Genomic DNA, 12,505 nt, shown 5'->3' on the forward strand with positions numbered 1-12,505 from the left:
CGTAATATACTATTGCATTGCTTAACACATAGTGAAATCTTAGTACACATTACTTAGATACTGAACGTATAATTGTGTAGGTAGAACCAATGTGCTGGGAACACAAGCTTCTGGAATAATAGCTTAAACAAATGGTTACTGACTCTGGTATAATGTCCTAAACAATTAATAACAATGTAGATAATATCTTTTAATATATACCTATACTAAAAACAAAAAAAGTGAGGATAGCTATTTATATCTCTCATGTAAAGCAAGACATAAAGCCAGCATTTAATTTCTTAGAAGTGGTTTCCATAAAACACTTTAAAAAGAAATCTGGAGGTACAGAATGATTTTTTTTTTATGCCAGCTTAATCTACTATATTGAACTAAGCCTAAATTGGATATATTTTAAAGCAGGTAAATTAACTTTTCACATCGTAATAAAAAGTTCTATAAAAATATTCCTATTAAATACCTTCTGTATCCCCAGGAAACTCAGTAAACTTACCTTCTCTTAAACTACCAAATTAAATTAGTAGGAACTCTATGAGGTGACAGTGACCAACTCTGTAGAGTTGTTGACTTAAGCCAGTTACATTTGGGAAGACATGAACTAAAAATGATGATTTTAGGAATGAACACTCTTAAATAATGCCCCCTGACATAATTCAGTGATAGAGTAAACTCTCCACCAAGGCCACCTCTAAGTCAGGACAATAAAATTAGGTGAATCACTGAAAATATATTTATCTTGATATTATCTGTGGAGGCAGAAAGAATGGAGTCAATTCCATAATCAAAAAAACAGTTTAAAATTGCTAATATAATCATTCAACATTTGACTTTGTTCTACACTAAAGTAAGATGCGATGTTATGCAAATAAATAATTTCTGCTCAGAGTACAGTAAGCTATATGTTTAAGGGAATAGAACAGAATATTTGAAACAGTTTTACATTAGGAGAATTTTATAATTATCCGTTTATAAATCATATATGTGTTTAGTCATTTTCTTCAATAGTCCTTTTAGAAAGAAAAGAATCCGATTTAATTTTTCCTTAATAAACTATCCAGTTTCTAAAAGAGATATTGGTGCTTTCCCGCATTCTTGAAAGAAACCAACCACCATTCTTGAAGAAGTACAAGTGACTTGTCCTTATCATCTTTTCCACCATCATCATTATAGTCATAATTTTTTAAATCTTGAGAATATTTTCTTTATATCTAACTATAAGATATTCTCACATTTCAAATAAAAATTCTGACTTTCAAAAACCCAATAAAATTCATGGGCACTCCATATCAGACTTTAGGTAATGAATTTGTATGCAAAATATTTTAAATATGTAGATAAATATAATCTATACTTTTTTTTTTTTTTTTTTTAAGACAGTCCCACTCCGTCACCCAGGCTGGAGTGCAGTGGCATGATCTTGGCTCACTGCAACCTCTGCTTCCTGTGTTCAAGCGATTCTTCTGCCTCAGCCTCCCAAGTAGCTGGGATTACAGGTGCAGGCCACCATGTCCATCTAATTTTTGTATTTTTAGTAGAGACTGGGTTTCCCCATTTTAGCCAGGCTGGTTTCAAACTCCTGACCTCGTGATCCGCCCTCCTCGGCCTCCCAAAATGTTGGAATTACAGGCGTGAGGCATTGCACCCAGCCCAATATATCTATTCTTTAAACTCTTACTGAATTTATGCTGATAGCTATAAAATACTCCAAATATTAATGAATATTCTTCTCTTAATTTCCTCAACTGTAAATCAAACACATTTTCATAGTGTGTTAGAGTTTTGCATGTGGTTCCTTATTGTCCCTATGCAAATATGATTTATTTTATAAAACAAGCATGTTCCTGGAAACTAAAATAACCTTCAAAAATAAAATATTTCAAATAATGTTTGAAATTTGTTAATTATACACATAATATAGTAAATCTATAGGTGAAATAGGTGATTCTTGTGTAGATAAAAAAAATTCAAACCAATGTTTGTGCTTTAATTTTTTTTTTTATTTTTAGATAAAGAGAAAAATAATGCTTACAGTTGGGAACACCTATACAGTTCTCTGATTGTAAGCTGGAAATCTTGAGATTGTTAATCCTTTATAATAGTCATGTAAAAGTGGTGTTCATTTAGAAATAGAATACCTAAATAGATTGGGAGATTGGTTTATTAGGAAGGAACAATAATAAGATATTTGATTAGTACTATGCTTTATTATCTAAGTTGACATCAATTCATACCTGTGATGATATATCCTAGATTTCATAATATATAAATTATGTGCATATGTGTGTATATATATTTTCAAAGTAAACCAACTTTCAAATCAGGTTTTAAAAATTAAAACCGAAAGGGAAAATTGAACCTAAATGATTATAGTATAGCATACATGTTGATTAATCTTCGTTTTATGTAAGGAGAGCTCTCAAATTCAGGAAGTGGAACAAAACATGAAAACGAAGTTGCTTTACTGCTTAATACAGTTACAGTGATATTTAATGTATTTACTTCTTCTCTGGGCCTTTAGAAAAGCATGTCAATATACTAAAGAAAACATTTTCAGCTAACCAATTGAGCAACCCTAGAAACCTCACTTCACTTCTTTAAACCTCAATTTCCTCAACTGTAAATGCAAAATTATGGTGATTATACTTATACATCTACTTTGAAGATTAAATAAATCATGCATTTAAAACTGTTAGCCCAGAGCCTAGCAAGTGTAAGTACTCTCTAAATATTATTTGTTTCTTTTCCTGTTAGTTGTTATATAATAAGTAGGTAACATGGACTCACTCTGATACTTTTCTGGCTAGTTGTTAAACAGAAATGCTCAATTTGTACCAATTCAAATATATCATGTAAAAAAAAAAGAATCCAGTGGTTGATAGTTACATTTGGGAAATGATTGTCAAAGTCATAACTGGTAGTCACAAAAAGAGAGTATTTGTTAGCAATTATGATGACTACTGAGCCCATTTATTGAATACATGATTCTTAACTTTTCAATCTGGATTTTTTTTTTTCAGAACTTTGTGTTTCTGTTTGAATACAGTAAATCAGTTGTTTTCACCAACTTGATTATGTGATTTTGCAAGCCCAGATAAAAATAACTTGACTAAACTTACATAGTTTTGCTAAGCTACCTCAGTCAAGATAAAATTTAAGAGACTACCTTTCAGTATTTTATTTAGAGAAGAATTATCTCATGAAGCTTAAAAAAAAAAAAAAAAAGAAATACAAGAGAAAGCAATATTGAGAAAGGCTATCTTAAAAAATTTTCAGGGACAGAGGCCAGTATTTGTCAGGACTGACTGCTGGTATCACATATCAAATTAGTTTCCTTGTCTGCTGGTGCACTGGAGTGCGGATATTGGAATATCTTCAAATTCCACACAAAATATATCCTTGTATGTATAACTACATTTAATAATATTAAAAGTAGAGTACTTTTCCCAAATTTCCCATCTCATTTTACACTGAATTTGGTGTGATACAGTATTTTGTGACATGTTTGTAATTAATACAGTAATTTGTTGCTTAAAGATGGGATACATTGTGAGAAATGCATTAGGCAATTTCATTGTTGTACAAACTTCATAGAGTACTTACACAAACCTAGATGGTAGTGCCTACTACACACCTAGGTTATATAGTATTGCTTGTTGCTCCTAGGCTACAAACCTGTAGAGCATATTACTTCTAAATACTATAGGCAATTGTAATGCAACGGTCAGTACTTTTTTTTTTTGAGACGGAGTCTCCCTCTGATAGTTACCCTGATAGTTATATATATATATACATTTTCTTTCTACATTTTGAATAAAGCAGGGCCATTTCCACCTCAGGAGCCTGGGATTTGTGTCACAGCAGGGGTCACTTATGCTTTCCTTTGGGAATTTAGCTCTGCTCTTGATAAACTTACTTCTAAAGTATTGCCTTTACTTTGCAGTTTGTCTAGGGTGCGGCACAGGAAGAAAGCATGATGAGGTTGTAGCAGTAATAGCACCTTAACAATGTAAGAAGAAAGCCATAGAGTAACCAGCAAGAAAAGACAAGCTGACTGTGTTCTCAGGGGTCTTGTGAATGCCATCATCTTATTGAACTTCCTAAGATAGGGGGTTCTGGCCATAGTCTTGTCAGCTGAATAAATGTAGCTACTCTATAATTTCTCTAAAGAAAGGACTTCAAGGGGGCAGTGCTTAGAGAATAGCTGGAATCTATGGGACTATCTTTAGACTGACAGGTAGGTATATGGCAAGAACACTGATTTTAATTAGATTTTATGATTTGGGGGATGACTAGGATGAAAAATTCTGAAGACTAAGCAACAAACAAAAACAACCCCTCTTAAACTAACCCTGGATATAACCACAGATAAAACGTCTTGAACTGTTAAGTTGAGAATGGGTTGCCTGCTTAGATTTAGATTCAAATTTATCAACCCCATATAGCTGATTTTAAAACTAAATAATACATCTTTTGTTACCAAAGGCATACAGAACAGAGTTGTCTGGTTTCAGTAGAATCTCGTTTTGAGACGCTTCTGTCTTTTCAAGGTGATTTTGTCTTACCAGTTTTATGATAATTTTATGTTTTAACTCTCAGAGCAATTGGAGCAATTTTACTTCCCTTATTTTTTTTTTCTTTGAAGGAAATATGGTAGCTCCCATATAACAAGTGTATGTTTCTTTTGGGACACTAACATAGTAGAGTAATGAGTCCAGTTATTTCTTTTCATTTAGTGTTTAAAACCAGCAGAGGTTCGCTTGACCACCAAATGACATTACATCTCAGGTATGTTTTTTACTGAGGAATGGTTCAGGGAAGATTTGATGGCAAGTAAGTAAGGTAGCATCTAAAAAGTAAGCTGCTGGTATTCAAATCCTATATATCCAATTACTGAGGAAATACCTCAACATCTCTCCAAACTGTGCTTCTCTCTCATTCTCACTGCCATGACATGGTTCAGGCCTCATTATTTCTTATGCAGATTAATAAATCAACCGTCTAATTGGCATTTCCTGTCATCAGTCTTATCCCTCCTCCAATCTACCTTCCTTATGGTTACCAATCTTTCCTCAGCAGAAAATGCAATGACATCACTTCTTTGCTGAAAATTCTCCGATACCTCTCAGCCTGCAAGATAAAAGTCCAGAATCTGAAACATGTTTTATAATCCCTGTCTCACATAGTAACCCTGATAGATCACTGTATAAACTCATTATACACAATTCTTGAAATTATTCAACTATTCTCAGTTTCAGGAAAGTACATTGCTTTCATTTGTTTATTTGTTTGATCTTCATACTTTTTTCAATTACCATCTGGAATGCCCCATTTTTCCAAGCCCTCCAGACTCACCTGTGATAACACCTCTCCCTTGTTTACACCTTTATCTTCCCTTGGGTTTACTTTTTCTGTCATAGGCCTTATCACATGTGTATTTATCTATTTATTATTCTGCCTAGTTTTATTGCAACATCTTTATTAGTAGAAACTTTACCTTCAGCTTCAAGAGGGTGTCAGTCTTATTTTCTTTATTTATTTTGGAATTAATGAAGAGTTTCATGAATATACAAGATTCTAAAAAATTTATCAAAACCACAAAATCAAAGTGGCCTCCTATATTTTGAATACTTGTATTCTCAAAAACATTCTCCTTCCTTGAGGTACCAACAAGATGGCAGACATCAGTTAGGAGAGATTGGACTCTAGAAAGAAATTAATACCCAGTATTTCACTAGCGTAATACAATAGGAACTTGCTTATTTCCACAGTCTTAGTTAGGTGGTCAAGATAAAGACATGGCTCTTCTTCATGTAGTGATCTAAGAACTCAAGTTTCTTCCATTTTGTGGTATACCTCTACTAGGAAAACACAATTATTTGCCTGAAGCTAGTGGAAAGGGAATGAGATGAAGAAGCAATGTGTTAGGTTTCAATAGGCCAAAAATTGGGTTACATCACTACTAGTCACATTTCATTTCTACTGTGTGGGAAAGAATTCCACACAGCTGTACTTAACTGCAAATGAGGCTGATAAATTTCTAGCTCAATGCCCAGTGATAGGAGATCGATTTTGGTGCATGGTATAGTGTCTCTCACAAGAGGACAAAGAGTTATTACCCATATGCCCTACTCCTTTGCAGTTTCCTATCCCCCTTTCTTTTAAAGTGTGTATATCAAATAGCATGAGCTTCCAACCCATGTTCTTGATCAAAGCCCAGGTGTTCGCTAATGTTTCCTAGAATTCATGTATTCTTGTTTTGTAAGTGTTTACCCTTGTCGCCTATCACATCTTATTCTGAAAGTTTGCCTCAGGTTCATTTATCAATGACTTTGGATTCTCTTGTGCTGTCTTTTACCTTTTATTTGAGTGAGAGTAAGGAATGTATGACATCTTCCAAGTGATCATTAAATATGTGATATGTGGTACAAAATTTTTATATAATATTTGCTATAATGCAAGGAAGTTATAACAGAGAATAACAACCAGTTTGAACAAACATCATCGCCACTATCATCACTCCTAAAATTTGTTGAGCACATCCATCTTTACTGACAGCCAATTATCTAGGTCTCTACTACACTTTTGTGCCCTATGAGTACCTTTTTAAGTGCTTACTTTTTCTTGAATCCCTTTATCCTTTTAGATTTTCAAGGCAACAAGCTACAAAACATCGCCATAAAACTAGAATTTATTTTCTTGAATATATAAATCAATCCAACACAATTAAACTGTCATGCTAAGATAGAATTCTTGAGACAGAATTCTCGAGACAGAATTCTCGAGACAGAATTCTCTTCTATTACAGAATGCTTAATGGGTGCAGTGAGAATGTTGAATGGCTATTGAATGGCTAAGTGAGGGTTTGTTTGTTTGGTTTTTACTTTGTATACTATTCTTACAGTGCTAGAAGTTTATTGTGAATTTATAAATTTATTGTGAATTGGAAGAAGAATTTGCTCTACTGCCATGCAATTGTCATAGTCTACTGTTCCTCCAATTCTGAGATAGGTAATGAACTCCACAAGTAAGTCAGGTGCTTGAGAAGTGTTGCTCAGTCAGCAATTTTATCCAAGTGATCTGCCCTTCCTCTCTAATTCCTTTGCATTTACATTATGAAAAGGAGACCTAAATTCATTTAATATGGTGTTAGCATGAATGATATACTTCCATTTTTCAGAGTTCTCATTATTTATATTAAAATTCAGAAATTTCTCTTTTTCCCTGCTTTTACTGTTTACTTTTCAGCTAGTGCAACATTTCCCAGTACAGACATCTATAGCTATTGTATTGGAAGGCTTCACCTGCAAAGCAAAGGACATGGTATAAAAAATGGAAAATTAACCAAAAATAAAGAGGAAACAATCAAAGCAACCAAAATAACAAAATTATTGGAGCCACTGTCCTTAAAATTCTATATGATAAGCATAGAAGATTCATGGTCTGTCAGTATATTATGACACATTTAGAGAAATGATTTCAAGACTACACAACACAGACATTTCCTGTCTACCATCTAATTCAATAATATTCGGGGTTGCTGTGAGCTCCAGGAAATGAATTGTCATAGACACCTCACCTCTTTGATCATCAGGATTCACTGTGCTATTCTGATATGCCCTCTTGTATGGCATTGGAGGGAAGAATACTCTCTCAAGAGTATAAAAGTAGGATTTCTATCTTTATGTAGAAACATACATGTTAGGGGTATTGTGTACACTGTGAAGCAAGAGTTATTTTTCACAGTAGAAGAAGAGAACCTGAATTAGTCATTAATGGCCTTAGACAAATATTGAAAAATAGTTCTAAGTTATTCTCCAATGTTCCCCTTTGCCATGCCTATCACATTCCTTTGCTTGTTTACTTATACTTGGAGAGATTTATGCATGTATATGTATGTGCACACGTCCAACATGGATATCTGTGGCAGGGCTACGGCTGCTGTGGCAGTCAATAGTCTTTTGTAATCTTAAGTATTCAGTTTTGTGAAAGAATATTTTATGACACAGTGGTTTAAATATAGGCTCCTTTACCCCGTAATTTAGTCAAAATTTTTGATACTTTCCTTTAAAAAAATTACAATTGTCATGTCCCCTGTTTCTTGTGGACTTTTTCTTGACCTCTTGCTTTCTTTCTTCACTCTCTTTCTCCAACCATCCGTATTTCTCTCAATTTCTCTACCTTGACTGGAGAGAAGAAAGGAGATAATTATTAAGAGGCGTAAAATATATAATTGGTTCAGTGATCATGATTCTCATAATTCTTTTATTTTTCTATTTCTTCCTTAATATTTTTGACCCTTTGTCAAGTGGTAGAGATAAAATAGGATTTCAATAAAGCTCCTCAGACTAAGAGATGTTAACGATGTCTATATTCATAAATCTATAATTACATTTTTATGGTGATCTTCCATAAATCTAGAAAAACAAATATCTAATATTAGCAGTTAATATTTTTAACTTAATATTTGAAATAATGATCTCTTATTACCCAAATGTTATTTTTATAATACTGTCTAATACTGAAGTGTAGTATAGTAAAAGTCATTTATGAAGTTAGGAGCCAATTTCATGATTTTATTATTTTATAGTAATACTTTTAACAACATTAGAAATAATTAGCGGCTTTTCTTAGAGATATAAAAGCTACTGGAAAAGGTAGGTAACTTTTTCTTTATATAATCTTATATACAAATATTGAACTCGGGATAGTTCAAAAAGAATATTTAAAAAATTAAAAAATAAAAACATATGTAAGACTATAATAAACATATAAATTAAATTAAGTGTTATTAAGAAAACAACACAATTTTACCTTTAAACAAATACAAAACAAAGAAAGGATGCTACATGTGTGGTGTGAGTTTGGTATATGTGTATGTGCATTTGTGTATATGTCTAATAGGTGTATGTCTGGCCATAGTGTGTTAGAAAGTATGTGCCCATGTCCTATATATACCCATACCCATTCTGTAGCATACTTAATATCCTTAGCTATTTGTCACTTTTGATAAAACATCACTGTTATATTTGCATGTCTGTGATGGGGAGAAAATACAATCACAGTCAGAGGAAGACTGAAACATTAAAGATAAAGACGTAATGTGAATAGTACGTCATTGCCTCTCTTACTGCCTGGTGAAATGACCTTTACCTGCGTCCTAATGTCCAGCCATGTCCTCAGCCATTCTTTCACCGGCGTGCACTGTACGCTTTTTATTCTGTCCTGCCGAGACACCTCTCTCAAATGCCTAATTTTGCCTATAGGCAAGGTTGTACACATATTGATAGATGAGAATGAGCTAAGGTATAAGAAGGCATTTAATACTTAAAAGCACAAAACTAATAGAAAGTTAGGAAGTACTGAACAAGTGTGATATAGCATAATAACAAGAGTTAGGGTGAGGAAACATGCAGGTAAATACCAGTCACTAAAGATAAAAATAAATTATGCTGATAGCAGGCAAAACATATTGCACACTAGCTTCAAAAATAAACATGAATAACTAAGTTAAATGATGATTTTGGCATTATGTAACTGACCTAGTGAAATAGCTGTCTTAAAGTAACAACAGGTTGAACTTTACAATGGGCTAATTATTAATGAGAGGAAATAACAGCTGTGCAGTAACAACTTCCATAAAAGATTTACCCTCAGAAAGGATGGGGGAATTGTGATCTATCAAAAAACAATTTAAGTTGACACATATACCATTTTTAAAGGTCTTGACTAGAGGTATTTTTAAGTGAACCATTTTTTTTTCCAACATTCTAAAGCATCTTATTTTTCACTTAAACAAAAAAAGCTGATTAATGGTTGAAATTTTCCATATAAAATGGTCTTGACTTTCTAGTGGTTAGAGTAATAATTATTAAAACCAAAAAATGTTAACATCACAAAAAAAGTTTATATTTGTTAGGAAGGGGAGTTAACATCCAGAATCTAATTCTGATTTTTATGAAACAGTCCACTAGAGCTATAGTTAGCTATAGACATGACTTCTGGCCTCAAGGGATCTGCCTGCCTCGGCCTCCCAAGGTGCTGGGACTACAGGTGTGAGCCACCACATCCAGCCTAAAGTGCAGTATAAATCTAATGTTTTGTTGTTGATTTTCTATCTAGACAATCTGTTCAGTGCTGAGAATGGAGTGTTGAATTCCCCAGCTATTGTATTGACATCTATGTCTCCCTTTAGATCTAATAATATTTGGTTTATATTATATATCTGGGTGCTCCAGTGTTGGGTGCATATATATTTAGAATTGTTATGTTCTCTTGCATTTATTTCTCCTTGATTAATGATTCAGGGCAGTGAATATCAAATCAAGATAATTAATGTCACAGACTTAAATTGTAAGGAATATTAATGTGTGTGAACAAGAGAAACACACTGTTTGATGGAGAAAGAACCTTGAGGGCAGTTGAATCATCCCCCCTCCCAATCTTTTTAATGTGGAGGGAATACCTGCTATTAGTATTTCCAAGCTCTACCACTCCGAGTACAAATTAGGTCACATTTACAATACCTCACAGCTTGACACTCGGCATTAGAGACTTTCACTGTTCACCCATGACTTTTCATTGCAGTTAAATGAAGTCAGGTGACTAGAATTGGCAGAGATTTCTGAATGGAAATAATATGTCATTCAGGGTCAAAGCCTTGGATTACTGGTGAGAGACCACCTAGCACTGCCTTTCTCTTCCAGGTGAACTGAGGAGACGGCAAACTTCAGATGGAGCACGTATAAAGTAGTGGAAATTTCATTAGCCTGGATTACTGAGTTGCTGCAAAAAGAATGGTTTCCCTGGTAAGCTGCTTAGCACCTCAGACAACTTTACAGAAGCTAAAAATAAGCTTTTACTGTATAACTACCAATGGTTTGTCGTTCTTTACTACCTCAATATATATTCTAGGTTTTCATGACGAATAAATGTTCATGTCACCTATCTTGACTAGTAAAAAATTCAGTCATTTTCTAGAATTTCAAAACGTGTCTAGAGTATTATACTTCTTTTGAAACAGTTTTGATGTTGTCTAACCACATATGGCTAAATGGAAATCCTTGAGGACAAATTCTGCAACTTACGTCCTTCTGCCAACTTTGAGAATGATTTTCTCAATGTATTCAACCCCATCTGTTGATCTGGGTTTGTTAAGCATCCCTGATACCTGTGACTAAGGCAGGAAGTTTGATCAGATGCCATTGCCTCTTCTGCCACACCAAACATTGGGAAGACATCTGCCAAGGTGAATGCCTTAAATCCCAAGATTTTATAGCTTCAATGAGAAGACAAATGAAAGGAAGTGATTTTGGTCAGTTTACCCCTGCTTGTCCTTAAGGTAAGTGTAAATTTTAGGTAATTTATCTAGGCAGAAATTGTTGCATGAGATGAGATGCTCTCCTCACATCCTCCAATAATTAGTTGAGAAACGTACTATCACAAAGTGGCTTGTGGCCTGAAGTGCTGCAGCTACTAGTGGAAAGTTGTTGTAGAGTCTCCAGAATCTTACATTTCTGCAAAACATTTTCACTCACTCCTTTGAGTTGCTACTTGAGTGCTTCCTACAGCAATCTTCTGCACCAATCACACCTTTTGTGGTTCTCTTACTACTAATGTTCTTTTGGGTGCTACTGAAATGATTAGCTTGAGGTCTTCATTTTATAGCTTGCCAGATTAAATTATCTGCAATTTATCTGATATCCTGGAACCTACGGTGTAATTATCACACATTTTGAAGACCAGAACTTTTAGAAATCTGGCTCCAGGTCAAAAGCCTGTGTGTGATCTTTCAGGTCTGACTACAGGTAATTAAAAAGACCTTAACTGGAAAGCCTCATGAGGGACAGCTGTCTTCCTCACATCAGGCTTTGTGCACAGCCAGTGCACTGCAGTCTCTGGAGAGAACTGCAGTCAAAGACTCAAGCCACCTGCCCACCTCAAGCCAGGCATGCTCATACTGTATATAGGCATTCCTACCTCAAGAACTTCATCTCTGAGGTTTTTGTTTTTTTCACAAGGACACCTCCACCAAGGCATTTTTCAGGCAACTTTGCCTACACTTTCTTACCGGGGGCATTTGACTGAGATACTGTGTGTCACACTAACTCAGTGTTTTTCCAGTCCTAGGTCTCCCCCTTTCAGGATCCTCAGCCACCTGGGTCCATAAAACTGCAAAAGAATTTCGTTCAGGGCTCCTCCACAGTGAGGTATTTCTCACGCCTGAATTGCGTGTCATCTGAGTGATCTGTGCCTGATATCATTCCTTGGAGAAAAACAAAACATTTGGGATATGACACATTTTTATTTGCCTCTTGCCTCCACCATCACAGTAAATGAATAAAAATTTGATTGTTACTTTTACTTTACTTCACTGCCCTAATTAACCACCATGACACCTGGCAGATCAGCAAACTTTTTCAGATGTTTTCTTCTGGGTTTAGAAAGAGGAAGACTGAATGCTCCACCAATTTCACTGCTTCTTTATCCTCTCTCTTACTACTTCTGT

The 12,505-nt window shown here is 34.5% G+C and overlaps 1 long non-coding RNA gene across 1 annotated transcript in view; it reads left to right on the plus strand.

The window, feature by feature from the left end:
• LOC139364304 (uncharacterized) overlaps positions 1 to 12,505 on the plus strand; it is a 258,125-nt gene that overhangs the window by 23,920 nt on the left and 221,700 nt on the right. Inside the window, exon 2 of the long non-coding RNA XR_011625916.1 lies at positions 10,704 to 10,805. This is a non-coding gene — a long non-coding RNA (uncharacterized lncRNA). The remainder of the gene's footprint in view (positions 1 to 10,703; positions 10,806 to 12,505) is intronic.

The sequence above is a fragment of the Macaca nemestrina genome, chromosome 7 (assembly GCF_043159975.1).
Source record: "Macaca nemestrina isolate mMacNem1 chromosome 7, mMacNem.hap1, whole genome shotgun sequence".
In the NCBI taxonomy this organism is placed as follows: Eukaryota; Metazoa; Chordata; class Mammalia; order Primates; family Cercopithecidae; genus Macaca; species Macaca nemestrina.